Genomic DNA, 23,625 nt, shown 5'->3' with positions numbered 1-23,625 from the left:
TGTAGTTTCACGGGTGCTATACCTGCACTGAAAAAAAAAATGAATCAGATGTCAGCAACATTGCTTACTTTTTGTTTTTTTGACAAATAGGGTATTATTAGGATTTGTAAAGACAGGTCATTGCGGAAGTTTGTTTCCAATTTTAAACTAATTAAAATAGAAAATAAAAATTAATTCCTGGAGAATTCATACTACAAGAAAACACATCACAAGCACAGGTAAAGGAATATGAAGCTGATAATTCATTCAGGTATAGTTTGAGAGAACAACTTTCCTGCAGTTCACCAGATGGTGCCACTGTAGAGCTTAGGCTTAGGAACTAAAATAGTCTTGTGGTGTATGACAGCGAGGCCACCCGACTAAGTTTTCATTGCAGGCTCGTTTTACATCGTTATTCTGTAGTGGGCATTCGTCTGTTAGTCTCCCCGCCATAACAGCCTAAATTTATGAGATAATAACTTGTCAGAGAGGACCGTAGTGAACAGCAGAGAGTTCCTACAAGCGTCGGGTGGGCGGAGTCTATTTTCCCCTGCGTGTTGTCATCACTGAGATAGGTGCTGGATGGATATCGCTATGGTCTGTGCTACTTCAGTCTGGAGGTTGAGACTGACAGAGAGAGATGTGAGACCGACTACCACAGCTTCAATTGATTTTACCCCGTAAGGATAACTGATAACGTTAACAATCTCGTAACCTGGACGGGACACCGCTCTCATTTAAAGGTAAGACCCAAATGTGTTTTTCTGCTTGCGAGCCGAGCAAACAAAGTAAAAAGTAGGGCTGTAGCTCAAAGTGTGGAGCGCTACACAGAGTGAGAGTAAGCGAAAGGCGTGGAAACTCACTGGCGTATCGATCGTGATAGTGAACACAAAGGATAAAGTTACTTTCAGGCACCGAAGCAGCTGTAATTTGAGAGGGAAATATAAAAGAACTGGAGCATATTATGTTTCAACAGTAGCCTATCTATAGCCCATACTTGTGCCTCTTCATACTGAGTATGGTATGAGCTACAGTGCTGTTATTAACGCATGTTTGTTTATGTATTAAGGAGCGCGTCAGACTCATACATAGACCTTATTAAATGCAAAATACATTCAATTTTTGCATATATTTTCCTGAGGGAAGGCTACATTGTGACACTCCAGTTTTGAAAATAATTTTCACTGTCACTGATATTACACGTTGACGTCATATTTTTGGTGATGGAGGTGCTTTGCGTGTGTGTGTGTGCGTGTGCGTGCCGGATGGGGGTTATTGGACTGGATTTCCAGAAATATTTTTGAATGAATGCGTTCAGTGGAGTGCTTCCATGAAAACGGTGGGGGGCGATAAAGGCATCACTGTCCAACTGGTCATGGGTAATAAAGCGTTCTCATTGCCTACTGTAGATGAAGCCAGCAGCTATAGTCTTACAGGCCATATTTAATTGTTCAGGGAATCCAGAGTGGATGGTTAGGTTGGTAAGTAATGGTCAAATACAATCACACCCCCTTTGCATGCTTTGTTGTTGTATTATGTGCTTATCTTTAGTTTGTGCAGCACTAGGAGCTTGTCAGCATGTCCACACAAAAAACTGTTTCCCATTACATGAGATTTGTTTGGATTCTCCAGAAATAATATCTGGCATTCTGCTTGTATACATCATGTACAATCTTGCTTTATTACTGGCTGCTGCAGTGGCCTGTTCAACATACAGTGTACTGTACACCTCACCAGGAGAGTAAACAAGTGAAATGCTGTTTGTCTTCCAGCATCATATCCTTTGCTGTTTTCCTGCAGGAAGTTTAACCTCCACAATAACTAGCTTCCCAATAAAGGGAAACAAATAGGCCCGTTTCTCTGCTGGTGGCTAGCTGCAGACACAACAACTAAGTGCTCACGAGTGTAAATGTAATTTTCCATTGTTTAATTTTCACCGCTCTGGATTTATGTCCTCCTGGCTTCACAGCTCCCATTTGAACAGTTCAAGCATACAGACTCCTCTGCTCTTGGAGCGCTGAAATCAATAAGACACCTTTATTTTTCACAGGGTTTTATGTCTGGGCAACATTAGTTTTCCTTGAGGCTGTGCTGAACTAAGTAAGCATACGAGTGTTTTAAGATGCTTCCAGTATGTTGATTGCCTTCTGTAACATTTAACATATTTTCTTTTCATACCAGAAAGGTTTGGCTTAACTCCAGCTGTCGTAGCTCTGCTCATCAGGGAGGCAATTTTACAACTGACCACTCTCCTGAATGGGCATAAAGACATCTGTAGTGATGTGTGAATAATTTGCTACTATTGAGCACAAAAGCGGAAAAACAACCCCATTAATCTGCTCATTCTCTCTGCCATCATGCAGTTAAGTTTGGATTCATGTCTTTTCTCATTATGCAGTTGCCTCAATACCTAATTTATATTATGTTTAATTTAGCATTTTCATTTGATTGCTACGTGGTTGAGTTTTGTGTTGGAAATTCTTTGTTTTGGGTGCATTACATGAGGAAAGGCAGGGTTTTTCCCCGTTAGATGAAAGGCAGATTAAAGACAAGATCTTCCCTAATGATGGAAATGAGGCTGCCCAGGTACTCCATCTCACCCACTGCCAGCAGCACTCTCTTGACGGAGACCTATTCAGCAGCCATGATAATTACAGTGCCAGGGAAAGTCTTTCAATCTTAGTTTGAATAGAGATCTGTTGCTTTCTGCCATCAATGGGCCACAGAGAGGACCCTGAAGAAGAAATATGTTCTCATCTATTTCTAACAAGGCTTTCTGCATGGCTAACCAGACAATGGGTAATTGAGCTGGATAGATATGTCTTTCAAAATAAAGTTATGTGCACAATGTGCGCTCAGATGAACAATAAGGCACCTGTCAGGACCGACGGAGGAATGGCTTCCTGTGACATGCCCACAGGCCATATACAGGCGTTATCAGTGCAGAGTTGGTTAGGATGTCTGGCCTACTGGGCCTGGAGACGCCCCACTAGAGTTACAGCTGTTATGTTGCGTTTATGAAAGATAAAGATATTACAATAACATGGAACACACCGTAACACACGCTGTTAAATGGCTTTCTTGAGGTTTGGGAAATTACTCAACAGCAGTGGATGCTTTGTCTTTTTGTTACACAACTCCCCCAGCGCGCCTGACACTGTCTCCTGTTCTTTCTCCTTGTTTGCCTCTGTTCCCACGGTGCTTTGCTACCGGTGTGCTGACTAGTCATGATTTGGAGAAGAGTGGAAGGAAAAAAAAAACGACCAAAGGGCTCAAGTTGAGACCACATTTGTTAGGGGTGATGCATTTCTCCTTACTGTACCACTAAAGCATGCCAAACCATGTGGTGCCCCTCTTTCCAGCAGATCCCACACCCCATGCATGTGATCAGGATCAGGAAACCTGTTCTGGTCTGCGCCGGCTGACCGGCTGGTTGGCCAGCCAGGAGTCACAGTAGGCCTCCAAACCAAATCCTGTTGCTTCAAAACCAACCACCCAGCAGACAGGGGAATCACATGCTGCCTGCTCCTGTTGTGAAAGCCAGATTTTCTCTCCGTCTTTTTGACAGCCTTTGTTTTGATAGCAGTCTGGATTTATGGAAGGACTTAAGCCCACTCACCACCATCAGGGAAAGCACAGATGCCGTCACTGCGTTGATGTTTTTTTATGAATTGATCCCATGTTCCACTAGGGGTCTGTTTGGGATGGATGTGGGTGGTTTACTGAGCAGTGTTCATTATGTGCACAGTACAAAGACAGGAAAGATGTTGTTCTTTTAATTTCAGATAGCAGTAAGATTTTTAACACTGATGATCTCAATCAGAGCTCATCAGTGCCAGTAATACTTCTTGTTAGTTTGGGATTAAAAAAAACAAAAAAAAACCCTGTAAAAATAATCCTTCCATACGATTCTCTGAAGAAGGTTGAAACATGGCAACCAAAGGATCTTGTGACTTTAAGTGCTCCAAGGTCAGCGCATCAGGTTCTGGTTGTGTCAGTTTTGTCTGCACTGCACATTATACAACTTCTCATGTGTAATGAGTGTAATGGCATTAAGACGGCATGTTTAACAGCTTGCCGAGGCGCTGGCGTATGTCAGGAGGAAGATACTAGCAGCCCCTCACAGAACAATATTTCCACTCTTTACATGATCTGCACAAATGAGATGTTATGGCCAGTGGCGTGTTTCTTGAGGACATATGTGGATTGGTGTCTAATGTGTGGCTTTGCTTGTTTATTTATTATGTGTCTCAGGGATGTATGTTAATCTGACCGTACAGATGTAGTTAAGCCTCATAGTAGATACAGTAGATTAGAAGCTGTTGAATGCTGTGTTGGTCAGATGTACTGTAATGCTCGCCATTTAAAGGCATTTTAATCAGGGATTTCTGCATTATACCTTGCGTGCTTTAAAGAGAGAAATAGCTCTGTTGAACATTTTCATGGTTATCTTGTTCAAAAGTAGAAACTAATGGTAATGTCACAGGCTAAACTAACTGCCCCATCACCAGCCCTTCCCTTGTGTCTTGGACATGTTGTATTCGTTCTGCTCTTTAATTTCCCACACTCTCGCTGCTCATTCAGTGGCTTGTTGCTGTGCCAGACACATGTGAGTGAAAAAGCAGTGTCATGGCTGGAGGGGAAGCTGCTGGATGGAGCAGATGGTATAGTGACAGGAGTCAAATGCTGATCGCGCCGTTGCTGGCGAGGACCCCGTCAACCTCTGGTGACACACAGTCGAGCTGCTGAAGGAAGGATGTGGGGGCAGAGGGAGGAATAAAGGTCGGAGCGGTTTGAGCCATGCAGTGACCAATCCTGCCATCACTGCTGGCTCATATGAGGCTAGACCGATTATGGAAAAGATTAGGTGTCTGACAACGTCAGCTGGAGCCATGGATATACAGTATGCTTCCCTATATCCTTATTATATCTGTTTTAAAGCCCTTTTGTTGCAACACAGACGGTAAATGTACAAGGTTTTATTGCATTACATCCACGCTTTAGATATTACTACTGTCTCACCGGTTATGACAACAAAATATGACCAGCTTTGATCAACTCGGACCTTTTTAACGATGACCTTTTGAAACCCCACATGGTTTTTCTGCACTAAGCTCCATCGTATGTATAGAGTGGACAGACGGAGCTACATATGATCTTAACTGTATGGCAGTAGCTTACAGATGTAACTGTAAGATGTTTTTCTATCTGAGAGACCATCATTAATCCTCCACATAATCTCTTTGATCTTCAGACACAATGATGAAATGTGGGTCATCTCAGTTCATGGTGGGGGATCATCATTGTAATAATTACCGAATATTTTAGAAATGAAGATCGTTCCTGTTTATTCGCTTTGCCCCACTGGTTATCAATACGGGGTGCATTTGCGGCTGGATCATTAAGAAGCAAAACACAAACTTCTGGCATTGCACTCCATCAGTCTTGTTCCTGGTGTGAACCCACTGTAGTTTCATTCAGCCATTTCTTATGTTGTCTTGACAAACACCACAGTATCAGTCTTTGTTTCACCAAGCCAGTCATTTAAAAGTGTCATTAAAGAAAAACATCATGTTCATGCATTATGGATCTGCGATAGTCAAGCATATAGGAAAATGTGTCTTGCCAAGATGAATTATGTCTGCACCTCCTGTTCCCTTAGGGACTCATTAGTGTCCATATCAGGAATGTTGCGGAATAGGCCACCCAAAGTTGCTGACCCTCCTTGCATGTTTTGTCTACACGTCTGTCACCGGACCACAATGGAGAGAATGAGTGCAGGCCAGTCATTAACCCGATTGCCTCTGAGTCCAAGAACCAGTTGTGACCCTTGGGGTTACCTCAGCCTGTGTTCCCCTCAGCGGCCTCAGACAATCGGGCAGCTGACCTCTGTGGTCGCAGCCAGCCTCCAATGGGAGATAAGAAGAGATTTGGTTTAGTGCCGGTGTGCATACCTCCTTCCTACTGTAGCGAAACAGAAAGGGCCTGTCTGAATAGTCAGACATGACTGGGTGTGGGTGATCCAGCCAGAGTCCAGACCGCATGCCTTTACATCCTCTGTACACGTTCTCTCTCTCTCTCTCTGTATGTCTGTGTTCATTGGTGAGCCACACTGGCTAAAGAGTTCATGTGGAGCTTGAAAATGACCAGTCTTATCTAAAAAGAGATGTAAAATCAATAAATTAAATATAAATAAATCTATTACTATGTAATATGTAGGGCAGCACGGTGGTGCAGTGGTTAGCACTGTCACCTCATAGCAAGAGGATTCCAGGTCTGAAACCCCATCTGGGCCTTTGTGTGGGTTTTCTCCGGGTTCTCCACCTTCCTCCCACAATCCCAAAAACATGCACATTAGGTTAATTGGCTACTCTACATTGCCCCTAGATGTGAGTGTGTGTGGTTGTCTGTCTTTGTGTGTCGGCCCTGCGATTGACTGGCGACCAGTCCAGGGTGTACCCCGCCACTCGCCCGTAGTCAGCTGGGATAGGCTCCAGCGTTCCCTGCAACCCTAATTGATAAGCGGTATAGAAGATGGATGGATGGATGTAATGTGTAAATTAAAAATAAATTTCCATTGTTATTCCAAAGTTATTGGACCCCTCCCAACCAGTTACCTACCAGTAAGATAAAATAAGGAATAGAGAGTCCTCCATGGTACAGTAAACTAGATCTGTAGTCAGAAAATGTAGGCCAGTGCTGCACGAAACCCCCACTGAAAACATCTGCGCCCTTGACTGTCAAATTGACCCTGGGCAGGCCAAGGAGCAAATAGCCATCGGATGAGTTGTTTTGAAGCGTAAAAGTACGCTGACTTGTTTCTGACAGAGGTTGATTATAATTAACAAGTCAAATGGAGCAGAGCCGTGACAGATGTGCCATAAAGTGCTCAGCTTTAGTGTGTTTGCATGTGTGTGCGTGGGAGCTAACAGGGCATTGCTGCTGGAGCCGGTATCCTTCACTTAACCTCGCCGGTGCACTGCAGGGCTTCAACACTGTTGTTGAGCATGAGGTTATATTGAAATTCAATAGAACCTAAATGAGCAGCAGGATTGCTTCAGCAGATATCACACTATACACTCTGAGGCAGTTTCCTTAAGCAGCACTTCCTTAAGACATGAATGAAAGAATTAAATTGCAGCATTGTTGTTTGGCAGAGGCCACTTTGTGTTGCTGTGAGATTGTCTGTTCTGCTTTGTGTACAGTACTGACGGGAATGTACAAGTTCGCTGGGTGTCCGCCTTTTTACAGAAAGTAACTTTCCTGAACAGCCTTTTATCAATTGTGTGAAAGTGTCTGTTTTCTGTTAGCTCCTTTCATGTCAGTCCTCTGACACCAGACAAATTAGAAAGTCTAGTCATGGTCTGTAGTCTGTCACTGTGTTTTTAAAAGTGCAGACGAGTCTCGTCAGGATGTTATTCTTGTTTGTGTTTCCATTCGTCCATTAATCAGATGATAATGGGTTTAGTTTACTGAATATATGCGCCTTATACTGGGAAACTCAGAACTACAAAATATTGTGTGTATTCCAAAGTGGTGCAATTCAATGTATCAATCTGACTGTGTTAAAGTTTCATCTGACAAGCTGTCAAAATCTTTCAAGTGTTGGCTGGAAGAAATCACAGATATTCTTCTTCCAAGAAGCTTTTTTTCACTTTCTAGAGCTTCATTTGGTTAAAATAAACATTATACTTCCTTTCAGTACCCTTGAAATATAAATATTTTGTCTATTGTAGTTCAATTCAGATTGTACTTTTGAATTATGCAGGCCATTAAACCAGTACATTACTGTGTAGTCTGTGTATTCACTTACTGAAGCACAAAAACGCCTGTACATGATGTTGCCTTTGGCCTATTCTTGTAACTTGTTGTTAGAAAAGACATACAAGGTTTTTACTATTTTAGACAAGCCTGAGATACTGGAGTTACTGGTGTGTGTGAGAAACCCTTTCATACAAAGTGGAGTGGAAGGCTAAAGCCGAGAGGAGCTGAACTGGCTGGCAGTAGTCGTGGCCTTTCCTTGTATTTGGGGCTGCAGCAGCAGCAGCAGTATGATGATGTGTTTAAGGAGCACCAGCCCAGCCAAGCAGAGCTAATTCAAAGCTCGAGTAGTATATTCTGTCTTGCCTTTTTTTGTCCCTCCTTCTTTGCAACATCATTTTGTCTAGCCTTCCTTTTATGCCATTTGTTAAGGCTGTTGACGGAAGATAATGATCTGGAGTGACAGCGGCCTGATTTTTTTTTTTCTTTTCCCGTGCTTCTGTAATCGCACTGTCTGTCAGTGTGGAGGAGATCAACTGTTCCCCTCCTCCTCTCTGCTGAAGTGTATTGAAAGCTTCTGTGGACATTTGGAGGTTAGCCACAGGGGGTGGGCCACTGTGGGCTCCACAGCTAGACAGGCAGCACATATGACACTGAATGCTAGCCTTTATATGGGTTTACTGCCTTAAAAGTAGAAAATTGCATAACAGTGTCCCAGACACTATGTTAGGATCCTTACATAGTGTCCCAGATGCTGTATTAAGACCCCAAGTAATTCAGACAATGCTTTACAGCTTTTCTGTGTGTCCATTCAGTGCTTACCTTCCCCATGCTCTGTTTACTGGAAACCAATGGAACCTCTCTGAAATGTAAACAGGACTGTAGGGCCACATACAGTTCAGCACTGGGCTGTGTGGGCTCGAGCCAAAACAAAATGAACACACAACTGCTGGATACACAGCCAGGTGCTGTATATCTAACTGCAGGAGCAGCTGTATAATTACACTGTTCTCATCTATCTCAAGATAATCAGTTTAGGTGGAGCACACAAACACCAACGGTCAGAGGTCAAAGTAGGCTTCCAACTTGTCGATGGATTCATGTTTAGTTAGTTTTAGTTACTGTTAGTTATTTTCTTTTTCATTTCTCCTGCTGAGCTGACCAGACTTTTCCCAAGTAACCTCTTATGCTGATTAAGGAAATTGTTTCTTATTTACACGACTCTAAATAAATTGGGTTAAAGCAGCCTTAATCAGGTTAGTTAAGTGCCTGTAAACACACAAGTTCTCAACAGATCACACATGAAGATCTGTTCTCTTGGGTGGTGACATTTGACTTTTTATGGGGGGGTGCAGAGAGAGAAATCAGTACAGGTTAATTGTTTCCTGTCATTTTGTTTCATTATCACTAAAAGGCAGCCTGAGTCTGGAGTCTCTAAGGAGACCTCTTCCATTTCCCTCTGCTCCAGCAGAGCCAGTTCCCTCGTTCGCCCAGGCTGCTCTGTTTGCTGACTTGGATTGTTGCTGCACCATTCATTGCTTTGTCACCTCAGTGTTTCAGCACTGCAGAAACAACAACACGGCCATTTCTAGGTTTACAGTATAGTACATGATGGGTTTACAAACATTTTCTCATCATAGATGCTGAAAACGACACACACTGAGGTCTGAGCCTATGTCTGATAGTGGAACCCCAGGGAGTCCCATACTGGAAGAATGTGGCTGTTGTTGATTCGGTATTGAATAGCATTACTATCTGTGTTTTAGTCAGGGATGACGGTAACGTGAGGGTTCAAATATTTCATCCTTCTAAAGTGGAATTTTAAGGTCAGATGCACACATCTTCTGACAGACTCCAACAAACTGCTAAAGGGCTCTTTGTCTCTTTCATTAACCAGACGGGTTGACTAAGATCTTATTTATAGCGACAGCCTGTGGGAGTCATCCACCTTACCAAGCCCTGCTCAATATAACACTGACTGCGTTTGCAAAAAATCGAAATTAACGCAAGACTTTTCTCTTGATTCCGCAGGGTTGGTGACCCTGAGTGCATGTTGTACAGCTGCCAGTGCCTGATGCTTTCTCTAAATGCTGCCATCTTGGTGACATTCTTCAGAGCCAGCTGCATTTTAGAGATAAGGAAGTGAGGAATAAGGAAATCTGTGCTTATTTAGTATTCTGTTGTAAAGTTTGGCCAGTACTGTGATAAAGGATATTCACCTTCCTGTGCACATTTTTCATCTTGTGCCTGATCACTGCTCGAGTGAGGTGGAAGTACATTTAGATCTACCTCCAGCTCTCTTCATGTCATGCTGGATTGCATAAATATTAATGCCAGTGGACTTTGCTGTGCATTTGCCAGTGAGGTCCCTGAGGTAATTCTGCAGTATGAAATATAACCATACTCTGTTTGACTGTTGGGGCATTGTTCAGCCACCTCTCGCTCTTCGTGCACCTCCCCCCATAAGAGCACCTCATCAGATCGTTGGCCTCGATCAGTTCTAAAGGTCAAAGGTCACGCGATCACCAGGGGCCCTCGTGCCAGGTCGGATCAGTGCACTTGGCTTCTGGTGGGAGGAATGAATCCATCCGCACTCATCTCCCTGGACACTTTTCTCCATTTAGCATTCAGAAAAGGGGGATGGTAGGATAGTGGTGTAAAGAGGTGGGAATAAGAGTAGAGGGAAGAGGTGGTAAAAAGAGAGCTTGTGTATCCCTTCCTCCTCTTTTTAGTGGTTTGTGTGCATGTGTACTCAGATATTTAGCAGGAGATGATGATGACCAGCTGACAGCAGGAATGGGATGGGCGTATGTACTGTATGTGTTGGAAGATTTATTTTTTCTTTAAGACAGCTGACTCCTCTCTAAATCAGTGAGATCAAGGATGTGCTGATGAGTGGCAGTGGAGAGGGAAGCAAATTTCAGAGCGCAGTATTTCCCCTGGTGCTTTGGTATGTCATTAACATTATTAATCTTTGACGTGGAGACAAAGCAGACCATGTGATTGTGAACATGTGGGTGCCAGTGCATGTAACATTGTGTGCATTTGTATGTGTGTATGCGTAGGTGCACACGTGTGGGTGGCTCTCAGTGGGAGGTTAGTCGTTGACACTCTTTTAGCTGCCACACCTCCCGTAAACACACCCACCACATGCCATGCCAGCTGCAGCTGTTGTGCCTCAATGCTAGAGATGTAGAAAATTCCTCTTGCTCTGCAATTAGAGCTGCAGATTGCTGAATAGCGCACATTGCGATGTCCTAAAATTGCACTTGGTCCCCTTTCTACTCCCAAGAACACTGAGTAAATAGAATCTGATGAGAGAGAATCATGAATAAACTGGCCCCGTCTGCCTCCAAGTTGACAGATTGTGTTTTGTGCAAGCTACTCCTTGTGATGTGCTGTTACCCGGGTTAAAGAAACCAAAGGGTGCAAAAAGGCCTCATTGATGGGGTGGCTTTCTCACGCCTGACTGAGAATGTTCGCTTTCCATCGAGTCAAGTGGTGCATTGTGATTCAACCAAAGAAATGCAAATACATAGAACAGATGTACTATTTCTTTTCCTCCCGTTTGTCGGCAGGAGTAATCCCTCACTCTGGTGGAGATTGTGCTGGGCGCACTCTGGGTGCAAGACTGAAGTGTTAACAAGGGAAAAGCCATGTCACCCTGGCACATGTGATGGCTGTCTGCCTTTCAGGGTCTTTTCTCAATAAGGCTAGATGCTCAGGATAGATAAATGGAGGCTTTTGTGGCCTTTGCCAGAGGGAGAACCACACAATGAAGGACACACACAGAGCAAGGTCTTTTCCAGAGAAAACAGCTAAAAGCAGCATTTCTGCAGTGCCTCCTCCTTCTTCTATTTCACTCTCCCCTTCACTTTCTTCTGCCTCTCACTCTTACGTCCCAAAGCTTTTCCTCCTCCGTGAGAACTGAACCTTGCTCCCATAATGTTTCCATAAACGGGCTGAGGGAATGGAAATAACTGGGACCATTTCCCATTGCCTCCCTCTATCCACTCTGCCCCCACTTGCAGTCTCTTTACAGGGCTGTGGACAGTACTTAAGTACACTTCCCTTAATGATGCACAGTGTTTTACACTCCTCTGAGCATGAGCAGAGTGCACGTTTAAGGCATCTCATACACGCTGGACACAGCGGCCCTAATATAGCTGTGCTGTGACTACTTCATCAGGCACCACCAGGTCCCTTTACTAACTGGACCGCTTTGAACAGGATGAAGGTCAAGTTGGTCTTCTGCCTCTGTACATTCTTCCATATGTCCAGGAGACTTTGTGTCAGAATTACTGGTTACTGTACTCCTTTTCCTGCACTGTAACTTGTCTTTTGTTCTTCAGGTTTACTCACTCACTTCGTTCTTCTTTTGAGTCGTGTTACTTTTCAGTGTAGTGGTTATTTCTCAGTCCCTGTATTTTCACTCTTTGTCTTTTCTTTTTTTCTTCTCCTTTCCCCTTTGTGACTTGTATGTTGTTGTCCTAACTGTCACAATGTGGCTGTCTGGTGATTTACATGCAGATTTGCATGTTGGTTGTTGCCTACATCTGCAGGCTATCCTGCCAGGAGTGGGTGATCTCTCATGTGGGTGGCTGCCCAGGGAACAGATGTTTTTGATGCCACTTGTAGGGGAAATAGCTTTGAAAGTGACTCCATTAAAGAGATGCCAGCTGCATGACAAACCAGGGCTGCCTAGATCTCAGGAATTCTGTCAGAGCCATTTTTCTCTGAGCTCTGAAAACATGGCCTGTGGAGGGTAAGAAGAGTTTTCGCTTAATCTCACTGTTCCCTTTGGAGAACTTCATTAATTACAGGAGGAAGTAGCTGCACTGGAACATATGCACCAGATGGTCTTCACTTCACTTCTTATTGTTGTCGTTATTTTCGTATCTAGATCCTGAGCATCCTGAGTTCTGAATACAGTCTTATTTTTCCTGTCTTTCTTGTGTATCAGACTCTCACCAGCCACACCTACAGTATGTCAACAGACTAAAACATTTATGAATGTAACCATTGTTACATGCTGCGTGTTTGTTTGTAGCCTTGTTTTCCTCCTCTCTAGCCAGCCACGGTGCAGGCATCTGGCATCTTTCATGGTCACCTCCAAAGCACTGGCAACTTTGCCCATACTGCCATTAACAATATGGTTTCCAGTGTCAACTTTCCTTTGCTTCCTGACTGCCTTCTCCCTCCGCACACATTCGTTGAGCAGCACTCCTGATCTGGATTCCAGTGCACTCTTCCCTGCCAAACTTCCAATGAAAAGCAGCTCTCTGGCCAGTGATTATTATTCACGTGCTAATTTTAGCCCCTGCGATCGTCAAAAACCCTTATTATGTGCCCTGTGGATGAAGCACGTCATCTGTGCTGCACACAGAAAGTGCTGAGCCGGAACTATTGGTGTCTGCCAACTTTTACCAAAGTATAGTTTGTAGGTTGTGGTAATGCTGGTACTTTGCCCCAGGAGTTTCTTACAGATCCTAATCATATGTTCATAGGTAATGAAAGAGCATGTGCAAAACTGCAAAATGTAAACAAGGCTTTGGTAAGCACTTAATTACTGAAGACATCCTCAATGTGCTAGTGGCAATGTTGTAGTGTTCAAACATTAATCCACTGGTTTGCTCTGAAGTGTGATTACAGGAAGTTTACCTAATCTGGCATGAACAGAAATTAAGTTGGTTACACCAGTGACAGAATGTTTTGAAAATCTGATTCCCAGTCTTTTAGGCTTGAACCTGTTCAAACAATGTCATATCCACAGTTGCACCTGGGGATGGGTAGTAACCAGAGTAGTTTCTTTCCTTCCTTTATTTGGATAACTTTTAGAGGGCCAAAGAAAGATTGACGCCCAGGCCAAAAAAAATAATATCACAGTCCATTTAATCGCTACAATCTTTTTTTCTCAACTTTGAACTGACCTGTAGAATGTGACCCGACTTGACATAGACTATGAATTTCTACACTTTCAACATTTAAGGAACAATTCACACGAACTGAAAATTTATCTTCTCACCCCTTTCCCGATGGAAAGTCAGATTAAGTTTCTTAGTTCACAAAACCTTTGTGGAGTTTCACAGAAAAACTGTGTTGCAGCATTCTCCAAAACAACTGAAGCAGAAGAGGACTTGCTGACAACCCGAAAAAAAAATAAAACGGCTCTGTATAGCTCACCGGGAACAGTCCAAGTCTCTGGAAGCCCCAAGATCCCAAATTGATTTGAAATGTTAATTATTTACAATTATTTTAAACTAAAATCTTTTCTGTAGCTGCTAAACAGAAAGCCCAACATGCAGACATGCGTTGTAAATAAACAAATCAGTTTGGGATCTCGGGATCTCTAAAGACTCGTATTACGCCAAATGAGCCAAATGGAGCTTTTATTTTAACATTCTAAAACAAGTTCACAGCTCAAGTTGTTAAGGAGAATAATGCAACTCTGTTCTGCTGTGACCCTCAGAAATATTTTGTGGTCTAAGAAACTTAACCTGACTTTTCATCAGCAGACTGTGCACACCTTCAAGATTGTTCTAATATCACCAACCCCTAGCCCCAGTAAGTAAAATTATCACGTGATTTAAAAGAAAATAAATAAATTAAAGCACACATGTTTTCCACATCTTTTTGCCTATTTATTCTGTTGATTATCTAACCCCTAAGACTCATCTTGTGACCCCTCTGTGGGTCCTGACCGTCATCTTGTACCCCTTTTCTTGACTCTTGATTTTGTCCGAATCTTTCATAATGTTGCTTTGTGTTGCTTCCAACTCAGCAACACTGTGTCTGTCCCTGTATTCAACAGATCACCGCTCATCTCTGTGCTGCTCTCTGCTCCTCTCCCCTCCTTCCCGCTTTGTTCTGAAGGGAGGTCTGCTGTCACTCAGGGCTGTCATATGCAGAAAAAAGTTGCCTGGCAACAACATAGAGAGATGCGAAGCCACTGTTTACTCTCCACCCCCTCACCTCATGTGCCCACTACCCCCTTGTCTTTCACTCTCCTCCTGATGGAGTGGCATGGGAGGGATAGTGGAGGCAGCTCAGACTCTTGCTCTCTGATGAATCCAGACAACACATACAGAACAAACCGAGAGGAGGAGAGAAGGTGGAGAGACAGAGAGAGAGAGAGAAGAGGAGGGGTGCGGCTAGAAGAGAGAGAAGTAACATTCAGAGATGCTGTGTCTGTTGCCTGCCAGCTGTTATTCCTCCCTTCCTCTCTGCTGGAGGAACAGGCCATTTCCCTACACAGCTTCTCTCCCACTCTGCATAACTAAGGAGAAACATGTCTCACCACAGCATGCCGTTATCAGCAGGACTAAAAATACTGGACGGCAAGTGGATCACATGCCTGGCTATCGTCACACCCTCATGATAGAGAGCGCAATCTAAGCGGATACAGGTGGTGCCTTTCATTCTTGGTGGATTATTAAATGTTCCCTGGTGGAAGCAATCAGGCAAAAACTCTTGTTCTTTACCATATTATGTTGCTTCTACTTGTTTAGCGCTGTAATTATGGAGAACGCCTTGATGGTTCCCCGCTACCATGCTGGGTTTAGTCATCTTTTCAGGTTGACTGTGACATGGGTCAGGATTGTTTGTCAGAAAGAACAGGCTCCACTGCAGGGATGAAAATGTGTGATATAGAGGAACAGTTCACCCAAAAATGAAGATTCACTCATTAGAAATTGATTTTGTCTTGCAGTACATTTGTGTGCGTTCAAGTGCACTCACATCAGACGGGGTGCATGCCAATATGTTTAGCTTACCTCTAAAGCTTCCTGTGCTGCTCTATTTTTTTGGCCAGGCATAATATATTCTTGGGGTCAGCTTGGCCTAGAAATACTCTGCTACAGTCTCCCCATCTAACTCTCGGCGAGAAAATAAATAAGCGTATTTTCCAAAATGTCAGACATTGCTTTAAACATCCAGTATGGTAATTACACAGCTAATTGTCACTGCCCAGCTGAAGTGTGAAGCTAAACCTGCATGTAATTTGCCGGGTGTTGCATGTGTGTTCAACTAAGGATGGGTCAAATGCAGAAGACAAATTAAGTGTGTGTATGTGAAAGTATATATACTGCCAGTAAAGTGATTCTTCTTCTATCTCTAATACAAAGCAGAAGCAAAAGTTTGTCACAGTGGGTAAATCAGAAGACACGTTGAATCTACCCATGTGGATACAACACATCTTAAGAGAAAGACAGTCTTCTCCCACTAAACGTATTGAAAAAGTATGTATTGATAAAGTCCTCCAAAGTATACCTCTCTAAACAAGTCAAGCTCTCCACAGCTTTTGAAAGATGAGCTGTGAAGGTTTTGTGTGTGTGTGTGTTTGTGAAGTTAGGTTGTTCCGCATGTGTATCCATTTGTGTAATGACCACCCTTGGCATGTAAATTACCCACCAGACCCGGTCGTCCATGTGCGAAGTGAGCAGCGTTTGTGGCATTGTGTGCTTCTCCACAGGCCCTGCTACACGTGTGTGTGGGTCGGTGAATAGTTTGTCTGTTTGCTGGGATGCAGTGACAAGAACTTCTAAGTGTTACCTCCTGGGGCTTCCCACTCTTCAAATAAAACTCTTTCCTTCCCCCTCAACTGAAATCAAAGCTGAGAACCTGCCTGTAGAGGCTAGATCAAAGCACATTGTGGCACACAGATCTGTACTTGCTGCCATTCATTCTGCTCGATTAAAGTCTGTCATTTCCTGCTATTAACATGCTTCTACCTCCAACCAGAAACAGACAGAGGCAAAGCAGTCATCAGGAAGTGGTTAGAATGACACCATTTTGTGTTTTTCCAATTAAGCTCCCTGAAACTCAATTATATGCACTATAAGGAAGGAGAAATATATCATCAAAACTCAATTACCTCACAGTCTTTATTTAGCCTTTATGTGTCCGTGGAAGATCGACCTCCTCAGAAATAACTGGCTTCATAACATAATTAGTACAGTTGTTTTTAATGTGCATGGCTGTAGTACCTTCCTGAGGGATGTGTAAGTGTTTGTGGAGAAGGATTTTATGTCTCCATACCCACTTCTAACCTGCTGGTTCAGCCACAAACCCTTACATTTGAACATCTGCTTCACTAACTCCACATTAGGGCCCAGACACACCAAGCTGACCTCAAACAACTAGCATCAACAAACAGCAACTGATCAAGCACTTAGCCTCATTCAGACCAAATCAGGCGTTACGGGAAAAACGCCAGTCCTTCCCATTCATTTTCAGTGTGGGTAGTGGGATTAGGCTGTGGTGGTGTGGGCTGCAGGGGTTTCTGGGAGGAAAAAAAAAAAACGCAGCAGCCCTTCACTAAAAAGTTGAGACAGACTCAGCTTTGGAAGAAAGCTGAAAGTAAAGTTGAAAACCGGCACAGTAAAGTTTGTCCAGTCAGTGTCTGACAGTGCAGCCCAGCAAGTTGTTGTTTTCTCTAGTTATATATGGGTTGTCTTGTTCCCCTGTTCGCTATAATGTTGCAAAGCAAACATTTACAGTGCCCGTTACAAATTTTAAATAAACCACTTATTATTCAACATGTTAGTGGTCAGCTTGCTGTCAGCTGTAGCCTTTGATGCTTTACCGCACATCTTCTGACAAAAGCTGCACTTAAACACACTGCAGTCAGCCTTTGTTGGTGCTAGCTCTTGGCCTTGGTGTGTGCAGGCCCTTAAACCCACAGCTGTTTGCAGTGAAGCACCAGAGAGTAGAGCCCTGCAGAGACGGGAACCTTTTTTCAAACATTTCTTCCATGCTCTTTGGACCATTGCAGCCTCTCTCCTCCCTGCTTCCCTCCTGTCCGCTGCTCTGGCCTCTGCTGAAGGTAAAAATATGCACGCTCAGCATATGGCATGTGGCTAGAGGGATTATCAGCCTTGAAAGAGGGGCAAATCCCCTCTCTGGTTGAGGCTTTCTCCTTTCTCCTTATCTCACTGAGTTTAAGGTGGTCATAGTTGTCGTCTGTGTTTGTCAGACACACCTTTGTATCAGGCTGCAGTTCATAGGAAAGGGAACGAATAAATGGATTCCTCCATCTCCCACTGCTGCAAATATCAGCCGTTGCAAGAAACTCGAAGGGTCACAGGCTTGACCTGGGCATCTTTTCTTGGGAACAATAGTTTTTTCCCCCTCTTTTTCCTTGTCCTTCCTGTCAGACAGAAAAGTTCTGAATGTCATGGTGCACCCCCTCCCCCCATCCACCAACACCCAACAGTCTTACTCCTCCCACCCAGCATAGCCACCTACTTTCCTTTACATATGCTAATGTTGCAGTCTCATTCATTCTGTTGGTGGCTTTGTCACGGGGGGCGGGAGAGGGCCGCGTGCATTAAGGGACAGCTGTATGCATTTCCCTAAATTGACTCTCCAATGGCTGCCCGTCTCATACTTATTTTACCTTTTCTTTGTCTTACTTCTACCTTTTTCCATTTCCTTCCCAGACTAGTCATTGGCTAACACAGCAGAAGGAAGAGTTGTTTATTTTAAAGGATTTCTGCTGTGAAGTGTGGCGGCTTTCTCTCAACAAGTGGCTGATGGAGTTAATGCACTTGGATAGCATTTCCACAGTGAGCTCATTACCACAGTGGCTCAGAGGGCTTTGTGTCCTGTGCTCTTAGGATTTATGGCTCTGATGAAAAAGGACCTTCTTAATCAGGTAAGCATGGCAACTGATCTCTCATGTTCGTTGTCAAGTAATGGCCTCATAGGAAAAAATGTAAAGTCTAAATAAGGCATACTGACTCCGTTTTACTTGCATTTAGATCCAGAATAAGCATGATGTGAGGATAGTCTTACTTTATGAAAATGGTATGTGTAAGAGGTCTAGCCTGTAGCTTGTAACAAAGGAGGAAATTTGTGAGTGTGCATTTCTGGCAGATAGCACAGAAAGTTCTTGGGAGGTGAATAAACGAGTGATTCATCTTGTATCTGTGCCTACTCCTGTCTTCCCTACAGTTATGTTCCCCTCACATCCTCCGGTTGACTAAACCTTATTCTGTGTCAGCTGCGGAGATTCCAGCTGCTGCCCCGGAGTCCAAATTGTCTCCTTTATACCAGATTTCTGTCAGTGACACTAGGCAAAGTGTGAAAAACAAACTTTATAGAGAATATGAGTATGGCTGAAGTGAGTAAGAGGAGGGACAGATGCTCCCTCCTGCTGCCACGCTCTGAGGTCGTTCTGCCGGTCAGCATAAAAGCTGCTCCCTGACTGATGTGAATGTGTTTGTGTGTCAGTGTGTAGGTTGACAGTCTTAACAGTGTCACACAGCTTACCTACTTTCCTCCTCTGCTGCACTGTTCCTCAGTGATAATGTGACAATGTGGACTCTGACTAACCTCAGCAGTGGGGCGGAAGCACGGATGTTCTCGGAGCTTTCGATCCGAACTCCTCACAACTCTTAACAGCTTCCCTTTTGCAAGATAAGAGGGCTCTTCTCACCATTCGTCACCCTCTCTTTTCTTCCTCTCCTTTCCCTGAGAGAGTGCACTTTTCTGACAGGCTGGCAGTAGTATGGAGGTAGCAAGGCAGTATAGGTGGCGGTTTATTCTGGAGGCCTGCTGGGCCATATCAACCCCGCTTCGTCCCTTTCTGTCTCACCGTGGCTGCGAAGGCCCTACTGGCTGGGCCAAGTTTGGGGGACAGATGGTCCCTTTTGGAGAGAGGCCATAGCACAGTGCTCTCTGTTCGTGGGGCTCCACTGGAGTAGCCAAGAACAAACACGGTCTCCTTCTGTTGGGAACATACAGGAGCTTCAGTCTGCGAGACCTCCATGGGCTCTGCGAGTGACATCTAACACTATGCTTGTGTATCTTGGGTGTGATATTGATGCTGGTTGTTACATAATATCAACTGACGCACATTTAAGTGCTTCATAATAGCAGTACTATTCACATTTCTAGTTACACGGTATTCCACTAGTCAGTATTCATGAATTTTGTATTAGATTAGAGACTCTACATTATCCTTATCCAGGTTTACGACATCACTTACGTCTTTTAACTTAGTGCATTGTGGGTCTCTGTTTAGCAGAGGGGTTGTGGTTGGTTCTGCGTGTATAAACAGGGAAAATCTGTTGTCCTGTCTATTTTAATTCGCAGATCACCCTGAAACAACTAAAGGACAATGGCAGTGTGCTGCCTGGCATGCGCTGGGCAGACAGCCAGCTGGCAGGGCATCAGGGTAGGAGACTCCCATTTTCAGAGAAGCCAGGAGGAGGCCTGCTACTCTCCTGCACTACCTACAGCCAGCACTGTTTTATGTGAGGCTCAGTCCGACTCAAGAACAAGGGCTCTTTTCTTTTGATAACGTAACCTTGCAGCATAACTTGGCTCTACACCTTGTCAATGTGATTATTTGAAGCTAACATCTTGCTGTGACTGTGGTTAAGAACCCACTTGATGGATTGCTGTTAGTAATTATGTTAATCTTGGCACGGAAAGGTTGTCATTCCAGAGCTGCAGTGGTGATTTTGTTTTATCGATTGCTCTCACCTTAATGCATTATGTGCCACTGGAATTTAAAAACAATAGATCATAAGCACAAGGTGCATTTTATGTTGGCATTAGAAATACTGTGACAAATGACTTGATGAATGAGCTCAGTTGCAACCAACTGATAAGAGTCAGGTCTCTTGAAGCACTTTAAGAACATCTGTTGTGGATATTTACCATGTGTTTAGCATGTCAAAACACTACTGTGTGAAAAGCAGAAATGTTGCGTTTGAACATTTTCATGCGTAGCTTCAGAACATGCTGTGGTGCTTCACAGTGCGATCAATTATTTTGAAAGACTACTGATGTTTTCAAAGAAACACATACTGAAGATATGTACGCACATACACACATAATAAGATTTACTTTGACACTCCCTTCTTCTAGCTCCCTGGCTTCCATACACAATCATGGCGTTTTAAACCACTCTCCTGGCAGTCCACTTTTCTTTGTCTGCAATGCAGCATATGGTAGATATTATGAGATTTGAATGTGTGCGGGAAATGAAAAGAATTTACCATTTGCTGTTTCTGTTGCGTAAATACTTACTGTTCCCTGAACCGAGTGAAGTGGAGTCAGACCACGGGTGACCCCTCTGCTTTAGACATTCCACACAGAGCTACTGCTAGCATGAGGCAGAGCAGACTCTGTGGGTGCACTGTCGGAGGAAAACAGACTCAGGTCCATGTAAACTGGCTCCATGATAAGACAACGGCTAGAAATAACTAACAGCCCAAACCACAAAGTCTGCGGCAAAGCAAACAGCTATCTTTTGTTTAATTTTACACGTGAGAGCACAACTGTTGACAGATGAGGTGTGGCGAGATGACTGTTGCAGGGCAATGACCTCGGGTAAGCCATGTAACCACAGAGCAGATATCAGACGGTGCAGTTCAGCACAGAGCTATACCTCCGTGGCCTCTTTTATTCCAGCTGTTGTCTGTCTTATATCTGAGGAAAGCTGAAATATTCAAGTCTTTTTCTGGTACAAAGCAACTTCCTTTTTGCAGAGATTCCCGTCTAGTCCTCTCAGTCTACAAGTGAAACAGCTGAAAGGATTTTTACTTGAGTTTTATATAGATCCAAATGCAGACAGAGTATAAAGAGTCTTTGAAGTGGTGCTCAGAGGTTCAGAGTAGAGGTTAGACTACTGGAGACACTGCAGTGCTTGTTTCATAAGGCTGTGTTCTCCATAAGTCTGCACCTGGGGCACAGGCTGGGCATTAGTGAATGTGGGCATTTCCCACTGTGCATTGTGCATTGTGAGGCCCAGTGCCAGGGGGTAATGATGAGACGGTAAGGGAATACATATGTTTACTCTGTGCTGTCTGACCTCCTTTTTTATCTCGTCTACTGATTGTTCTTCTGCGGCTGGGTCAGCTTGGGTCTGTGTGCTTTGAGATGTAAACAAACAGCCTCTAATCGTCTCTCGCTCCTGCAGAAACTTCCTCTGTTCAACCCCTCTCCCTTTACCCAGGCGCACACGCACTTTCTGTATTCTCTTGGTCTCATCTGCTGCTATCATGCCCTTCATCATGTTGATATGAGCTCACCGTGTGTGTTTGTGTGATTGTGGGCATTGCCAGGTAAATCATGCAAGAATGGTCAGTGGTGATGACACAGCAGTGTTTTCACCACCGGATTTTAACTTGAAGGAACAGACTGTCAAAGACAAATGAGATTGCAAAAGAGTAGTAAAACATAGAGGGACTGACTGGCCTTGAAAAGGGTTTGAAACAAATGAAAAGGGAATTTGCAGACTGGACCATACTGCTGTTTAGCATTCTTTGTTCAGATGTATATTTTGTACAAATAATCTGAATGTGCAAAGTAACTAGTAAGTTAGTTATCAGATTTAGTGGTGAAAAAGTATGTACAATATTTGCCTCCAAAATGAGTGTAAGTAACAGAAAACAGAAATGCTTAAGTAAAGTACAAGTACCTCAGAATTCTATATATATATATATATTCAAGTACAAGTACAGTACTTGTAGAGTAAACGTACTTAATTACATTCTCTCACTGGTTATTCTAAATGTTGACAGTTTTTATGGTTACTGCAAATGTATATCTGTTGCAAATATTGGTCCTTGGTTAGTATTGGTATTGGCCCTGTGAAGAACATAATGTCGATCCCTTAAAGTACCTCCAAGTGGTTAATAGTGTCACAGGATAATTTTGACATTTTCAGATGTTTGCTTTGTGGGGCATGTTTTCTGCAGATCAGTTGTTTATGTTGTTTCCAAACTAGGTAAATGAACCGAATTTGTCACCAACATGAATAATTTACAGACAGCTTTGTTCCATTAATACACAAGGATCTGCTAAGATTGTTGTACCCTTCTTTAGAAAAGACTAAGCTCTCAGTTCTCCTTGTATGGTTGAGGGAACAAACATACTGTCTGCTTTTTGTTGTTGCAAAGCAGTACCAGAACTGTATTCAGTCATCTTGTCCCTCTTGTAACATGAGCTGTAACTTTAAGCTGCAGATGGAGCTTGTGAATCTGTTCATTTCAGCTTTCTGGCTCTGTGTCTCTTTGACTTCTCTGCAAATTCCACCCTTTTGCATGGAGGGACAGACCTCCAATCACACCCAGGGCTGTATTCAACAGCCTTTGGTGACGTGAAGGAGAGGGTGGGATGAAGGGGGATAGTCGACGGATTTAACTGTCTGTTTGTGCACTGACAGTTCCTATAGCCTCTCTAATGGATGATGCTGTCAAATTGCCACCCATCACTAGTGAAGTATTATTTTTAATTCTGTAGCTTATTACTTATGCAACCTCACTTAACCGTAATAAATCTTAGTATCTGTGCCTGTGTAATTCTCACCCATGCAAATATTTCTAAAGAATAATTAGGCTGGGTATGGTTTGCTGTTAGTTTTCATGTGTCGGGCATGATAAGGCAGCTGGCTGGAACTCATTTCATTGGTTTCCTTACCTCCTGCTGAGGGTGTGACCCTCCATTCACACTGGCCATTAAAATCTCAGCATTGCTCCCTGCAGGCAGTATTGGCACATCGGGGTGTTCGGCTGGTGGTCTGACCACAGTGAAAGAGGGTGGAGTTAGATGATTGGGTTCTGACGGGCTCAGATATAGTGAGTTAGCACTGTGTACAGGAAGGGGAGGGTTTCACCATTAATAGCAGGGCTTTAGCATCAGTGCTAATTTGAGTGTCAGCTGGTGGGAGATTCCACCCTGTTGTGAGGTTGAATTGTGGGAGCAGCAGATGAAAGAGGAAGAAGTTGAATGCATTTGGTTTTCTTTGGTTCGTACTTTCATAGCCTCAGCCGGTGTGAGCAATGACAGGCACACACACACACACGCGCGCGTGCACAGTGTACTTTCTGGTTATGGAGGCACTTGGGGAAGATGGTATGCCTGTTTTCCCAG

The 23,625-nt window shown here is 43.7% G+C and overlaps 1 protein-coding gene across 4 annotated transcripts in view; it reads left to right on the top strand.

The window, feature by feature from the left end:
• Window positions 1-440: 440 nt before the first annotated feature.
• The window catches only part of LOC124066321 (signal-induced proliferation-associated 1-like protein 2), a 79,783-nt gene continuing 56,598 nt past the window's right edge, over window positions 441-23,625 (top strand). Inside the window, exon 1 of one of the 4 annotated variants that reach the window (XM_046402595.1) lies at window positions 441-722. The gene's annotated coding sequence lies outside the window, so the exon portion shown is untranslated. Of the gene's footprint in view, window positions 723-6,568; window positions 9,883-23,625 lie in introns of those variants that run through there. The other 3 variants (XM_046402594.1, XM_046402592.1, XM_046402593.1) reach the window with 3 other exon arrangements.

The sequence above is a fragment of the Scatophagus argus genome, chromosome 10, assembly GCF_020382885.2.
Source record: "Scatophagus argus isolate fScaArg1 chromosome 10, fScaArg1.pri, whole genome shotgun sequence".
Taxonomy (NCBI): Eukaryota; Metazoa; Chordata; class Actinopteri; family Scatophagidae; genus Scatophagus; species Scatophagus argus.
This window is presented reverse-complemented; position numbering and strand designations above follow the sequence as displayed.